This window comes from Leptonotus elevatus, chromosome 7 (genome assembly GCF_054856555.1).
Source record: "Leptonotus elevatus isolate MCC_2025b chromosome 7, RoL_Lele_1.0, whole genome shotgun sequence".
NCBI lineage: Eukaryota > Metazoa > Chordata > Actinopteri > Syngnathiformes > Syngnathidae > Leptonotus > Leptonotus elevatus.
Genome location: NC_141245.1, coordinates 6,374,216 through 6,380,838, shown reverse-complemented (window position 1 = coordinate 6,380,838; position 6,623 = coordinate 6,374,216). Strand labels below are relative to the sequence as shown.

General features: G+C 39.5%; 1 long non-coding RNA gene across 2 annotated transcripts; it reads right to left on the bottom strand.

Annotated features, from left to right (window-relative positions):
• Positions 1-592: 592 nt before the first annotated feature.
• On the bottom strand, positions 593-5,588 carry LOC147170669 (uncharacterized). 2 transcript variants are annotated; one of them, XR_015095640.1, is made up of 4 exons: positions 5,423-5,588; positions 1,303-1,482; positions 972-1,130; positions 593-898 (listed from the first exon to the last, which is right to left on the bottom strand). It is a non-coding gene; the product is annotated as an uncharacterized LOC147170669 (long non-coding RNA). The 2 variants fall into 2 exon arrangements; XR_015095639.1 differs by having other exon boundaries at positions 593-1,130.
• Between the last annotated feature and the right edge of the window lie 1,035 nt (positions 5,589-6,623).

Below are 6,623 nucleotides of genomic sequence, written 5' to 3'. Positions count from 1 at the left end.
GAGATGACGTGTAAGTAAATATGACAGTGAAAAAACAGGGAGGGAAGTGGATGTGAAGGAAATTGGTGGGATTTTTTAAATATATATATTTTAGATATAGTTATGTATTAATATTATATTTGTAATATAGCCTATACATAAGTATTCATATTTTAGGTTTTATAACAAAATATATGTGCATACATCTAATAATCAAACAAAGTTCAGTTCCACCAATGCCAATTAGAACACCAGGGAGTGAGTTGTGTGAGCTGTGAGTCTGGGTTGCCTTCATGCTTTCATCAAGCCTGGGTGTTGTTCAACAAACTTTATTTGCATTAGCGTCGTCGATGTCATAAGCTTGGTGGTTGGTTTGCGGCGCACGCACACATCGACATGACGTCACTCAAATACACAGATGGAGCCGCGGTGGACAGAACTCCGTGGAATACGGATAAATACAATAATAAATATTGGTGGAAACAGATTAGCTACGCAAGCAGACTGGAACGATTCAGAAGCACTTTATTAGACTTGTTAACACTTGTGTTGTAAATCTGACGTTAATAGATGCTTGTGTGGCAGCCTGGCAGGTTATTTACCATGGGTTTTTTGACAGTTGCGTAGCAGTCATATTTTCGTGACCAAAGCACCATTCCAGATTGTTCCGGCCCACTTTCACCCCTGCCTTTAATTCTTTGACATCCTCGCGAATGAGGCAGAGGACATCTAGTTTTTTGTTTTTGGAATCCAGCATACTGACCGAGACGTCTGTATTAGCTAGATTATCATTGTACGTTGCTGAGTCATTTTTTTCTTCTCGGAAGGTTTCTTGTTGGTAGGATCTTCCATTGCGCAGCTGTAAAAGTATCCGTCGATGAAGCGATCGAGGTCCTTCATGCTGAATGGCATTCCAAATCTGCTATATGAAAGAGAGATGTGACGGCGTGGTGGACTTCTAGTTTTTTGTTCATGGAATCCAGCATACTGACCGAGATGTCTGTACTAGCTCGATCATCAGTAAACGTCGCAGAGTCATTTTTTTCTTCTCGGAAGGTTTCTCGTAGGTAGGATCTTCCATTGTGCAGCTGTAAAAGTATCCGTCGATGAAACGATCAAGGGCCTCCATGCTGGGTGATATTCCAAATCTGCTGTATGAAAGAGATGTGACGGCGTGGTCAATGGCAAGGACCCAGATGCAAAATCGTGAACAAAAGTTTATTAAACAAACAAAAAAAATCACCTTCTCAGGGAAAAAAATGCTTCTTGCAAAAGGTTAAAAACACAAAATCACCATAAGGGAAAAATCAACATAAATCTCACCTCTATAAACAGGCTGGAGAGCAACTGGAAAGCAGGGTTGAATGATCTTGGGGCAAAAATCATCTAGCACAGGTGGAGCGTTTGGAGCCAGCTTAAGAAGCCGGCTGATTGCTGATGTCCTGCAGGTGTGCAGAACGAGCCCTGCTCTCCAGCAGCTCTGCCCCGCCCTCTCACACTGCCCTGGTGAATAGAAAAGGGTGTTGGTCAATATTGCAATCAAAATAGGCACAAATCACAACCACAACAAGAGAACAGAAAAGCCAAGTTATATGGTGGTTAAATTCGGATTTGGTTTAGCAAAATAGAGCTAGTTTTATCTTAGCAGCAGGGCGCCGCCATATTGGTTATTCCCGGTCTCGCTGCAGGTCTCGGAATAGTAACAGCATCTCGCGATCTCTTTAGAGGTTCGTCTTTTTGATTTTCTAGCGACCATCCTTGTTCTTTTTTGTACTTCACAAGAGACCCTCTTGCCTTATTATTTAGAAATGCTCCAATAATTTGTCATCAATTATTTCATTTATGACTGTGTCTATGTGTGTATATACAGTATCAGTGAACAGTTTGGTTACACCTTCTTTTTCTTTTAATTGAATGTGAAGGCATGTCCAAACGATTGGCTGTACGACTAAAAGCTGTCTGCCATGGGACACGGAGAGACCCTGAGAGGAAAGGAAAGAGGGAAGTTCCTGTCAGTTGATGAAAGAGACGGAAAACAAGAAGTGGAGAGGTAACTGGGGACTCATTTTGATGTGTGCCTCTTAATAAATCTGTCATAACGAGACAGAAAGAGAGCACGAAAGACAGAGTGATGGAAGGAGGGAGACACTTAGGATGAGGACAGGGAGTGAGGTCCATCTACTGAGCACTTCACCTGCTGGTTTAAAGTTCAGATCCAAGTGATTGCTCTCCCTTCTCTCTTGTGCCTGGTACTATATATCAAAGTGTTGTAAATCATCTCACTGTCACTTTATGTGCAAATTTGTAATACAGTATTCTTTAATTTTCCACTGCGAATCTGGTTTTTGCCTTGCCTTGGTTTTGGGTTTAATTTTCACTTTAAAACAATATAGAGAGTATGCTACATTGAGCCCAAACAAGACATGCTCATAAACACCAACAATGGAGGAGAAAAGATTCTCTATACAGTATTTACTTTTCAACATATGGCTGTTCACCATGATAGAGATAAAAAGCCCTGTATCGAACTTCAAACCGTTGAATATAATACCACAATGTCCTGATGTAAGGCACAGCAACTGGGAAATTAAGCTAACATTAGCATATCCCATACAAAGTGCCCCAAGGGATTGGAATTGAATTTTGAGCGTCTTTTAAATGTTATTACAATAAACTTACAATGCTCGTGCTGAGATAAGAATATTTTAGTTGACAGTATTTCGCCAGAGACTATCAGATTGTCTGTAAATAATTATAGTTCTGGGAAAAAAAAGTAGCATATACAGTCTATGTTTTATCAGCCAAGACATATTACAAATTGTATGCCAAATTTACAAAACAAACCACTTTAATAATGGAATAGAATACATGATTTGTTAGTAGAGCAAGCAACTCATCACTTTTCTTCCCCATAGTATTTCAAATGGGATCACATTAAGGAACAGTTAATGTAAATTAATCCACATTTCAAATAATTTCACTAATTGAATTACATCTAAGGCTTCATTCTTTGACTTGGATCAAAATTAAAAACATGTTTTTCTTCTTGTAGACAATTATTAATTAGTCCCCAAACACAGACATATGATCTCTGGTGCACTTGCCACATTTCTTCTTCTATTGTTATTGTAAACCATTAATAGATTCCTCTTTTACACAAGCTCGTGTGCATTCTCCCCATGTTGGCCTCATCTTGATTGTCCTTCCCTCTCTTGTAACCAACCGTACTATAATCAACATACTATAATGATATAGGTTTAAATTATATTTTATATTAGGGTGACAAGTTTTGTCCAAGTCAGTCCCGTTTTTTAGTCTTGGATCCCGCGTCCGACAGATTTCACCAACTTTATTGTTTTGTCCCAATATTATGCAGGTCCCCTCCCGGCGTCCAGTTTTTCTGCCATGTGTAGGAATATTATAGCATCCCGGTTTTCAATTTTGATGATATGGTCTCCCTATTTTATATGTCAAATCTCTTAAGCATCAAATACTAAGCACTATGCAGACTTTATTTCTGAACGACTTGTATTTATTATTGTGTCATATGACTTCAATTTTATTGATGACTCAGAGTTGGAGATTACGATTGTGTGTGTCTGTGCATGTATTGTTATACCACTTCCCATTGGCAGTCTATAGTCTATAATTCAGGTTAATGCTATTTTATTCTGCAACGCTTAAAGGCAACCTCAGGGAGCAAATGATTGGGAGCGATCTTATTACTTTTCATTAGGCTAATGTGACGTGTGCAGGGATTTATAACAAAGGAGGAGGGTATGCACACATTGTGAAACACTTTACTGCATCCACATCTTTGTGTGTGCAATCCACTTGGAAGGCAAGCCATAAATACAATTATTGATGAAGATGTTTGTGGACTACACATGGGAAGAGGGATTCAAAGTGCTGCCTAGGGGGTTGTGGGTATGACTTTTCAGAAGGTGTGTGCTGACAAACAAATGAGAGGAAATGAAGTGTAATAATGAATAAGTGCATGGATGTGTCAGGTCATTATGCGGGCATTGTTGTTTGTTTCGCAACATGACACAGAAAAGGCATGATGATGTGTCAAGACTTTTTCAATTTTCAAACTAGATTTGTCATGTTGTCTAGCAATCTCCCCTGTCAGAAGGCCTTTCAGCTCCCACCAAGTGAACCATGTCCCTTGCCTCCATTTTTGAGAATACAGATCACTGCTGTGGTCGCAAGGTGTTTAGTGCGTGTCGAGGTGGCAGTCCCTGATCCTATTGGTAGAAGCCAGTGGCGATGAATACCGTCAAGATGAAAAGGAAGTCCTATGCGGCATTTTTGGCCAATGTGATTCCAAAGGCATTTGCTAAGTACCAGCAGGCTAAGTAGAATGTGGCTTTGGTGATTGCCAAAAAATTTGGGCATGGGAGGGATTCGTTCAAATCATGGTGAACAACTTCTGGATTGCATAGTGGAAATTCTGGTCCACCAGTTAGTGCCTCAGGATGGTTGAAGCAATGCACCATCAACACTGTATATAGAAGGGATCGGATGCTGCCTGTGGATCAGAGGTTCAGGTCCAGAATGTAAAAACCCTACTACAGTTTAGCTTTAGCCCCAGGTGCTAGCTGGCTAGTTCCCTAGCAGTAAACGAGCACCCAGGGAGCTAGCTAGCTAGCACAAGGGGCTGGGTTTGGCATCTCTGCTCTGGATTGGTAGATTGGCAGTCCCTGTCTTTAAGAAGTTAGAATGAATGGTGCCGTCGTTAAGATCTTTACTTCTCAGCTTTCCATTTCCTATGCTGTTTTATGACCTGGAGCTTTTTCCTGATTTTGGGCAAGCAGCGGGGTGCATCCCAGATTGATTGCCTCGGCTGCATGTTTTTGGAATGTGGGAGGAAGCCAGAGTACATAGAAAAAAACTTCATACATTAATGCCAGCTAAACCGAGATTAAAACTTGGGACGTGCTAAATAAATATACCATGCCAGTGTACAGCCATCAACCTTTCATTACTGCAAAAAGGACAAAAAAGTTGTTCCTTCCAATGCACTACCTGTAATATATGTTAAGAGACATTATTAAAACCTGACCTCCATCTTACTTTCATAATAATACTATATTCGAGCAACATGGTTACATCATGGCATAATGGTAAAATAGTTATAAAACACTCTTTAAACAGGCAAAATAATAATTTATAATGAATTTATCTCTAATGGTTAGAGAAGTAATTGATTATTTTCCATGACATTATTATACATATTTAAAAAGAAAAACTGCTTTAATCAACCAGATTTTTCACCTAATCATTGATTACTTGCAAAACTCTAATCAGTACAGGCTATAGACTGACATTAGTTAACAAGCATTGTTCCCAATTCTGTTTTATGAAAATGATCGGGTGTAGTTACAAAGCTGCAATCCAGCTACGATGAACCAAATCAATAAAAGCGGTTTATGCGTCTTACCTCACTGTCTCATCTCCATCTGCTCTCCAGGCAGCGAGGCCTCTGATGTTTAAGTCCATCATTTCTCTCCTTTCTTCTGTCCCTCAACTCTTTACAGTAAACACCTGCACACATGCTGAATGAAAAAAAACATGATGAATAGCTTTGGTGAAAAGCTGCTGTCAGCAATGAGATCCCTTTCACATGCACAAACGGTGAAGAAAAAGGAGGCGGGAAACTCACTGGCATGTGTCTGAGAGGCCAGGATGGGAGACATGACCTCAATTTACATACACACTATTATCTGTCATTGTAGCGAATTGAAGTTACATGTATTGTTCTTAATTGCCACCTTTCTTTTAAAGATAGTTAGTTATTGTTTTTGCTTTTAACCACCAGTATCTGATGGATGTTTTTCAGAGAATGAGAATGAGCGTGCAGATGAAAAGTTATGTTGTAAATTTGTCGTTTTAACACACACCTCTCTGACAATGTTCTTGTTTTTCCAAGTCTTCATTGTTTTTTTGAACTGAGTACTCAAGTTCCTCCTGACTGGTTAAGGTAAACATCCCATTCTACAAACAATAAAGTGAAACTGGGGAATATGTTGAGATATGATTGAATGCAAAACGGTTTTTTTTCTTTTTTAAGAAGGTCCATGTTTTAAGGGGGCAGTAGCCAAGTCGTAATCCGGGTGGAAAATTGTGATTTGAGTCACAGATGTCTCCTGATTTGTCTAAGTCTGAAATAGTGGATTCAAAGTGCTAAACTATTTTCGGCAATTCCAATGCTGCAGGAAATACATGCTAACATCAGCAAAACTAAATATGATAGTAATTTGATTGTTGTGTTAAGAACTTGCTTGCAGTGACGTGCAGTGAGCTATAGGTTTGGGTAAGCAGGCAGTCGCAAATTGAGACGCACACACCAATTACAAATATGTGTGTCAGCAGGCGAGTGTACAACGTATCCTGGGGTGACCATATTTTCATTTCCAAAACAAAGAGGACACTCAGCCTGACCTCGAGATACTTGATACCCATATACAAGATGCCATACATTCAAACTATTTTAACATATGCCTCCTCTGTATGGGTAGAAAAACAAAACAAAAACATTACTCTCTTTTGAAGTCATATATTTTTAACTCCGCAATTATTATTTTTTACTTTGAGCACTTGCCACTCGCTATACACACACGCTAAAGTTCTGGGCCACCGTC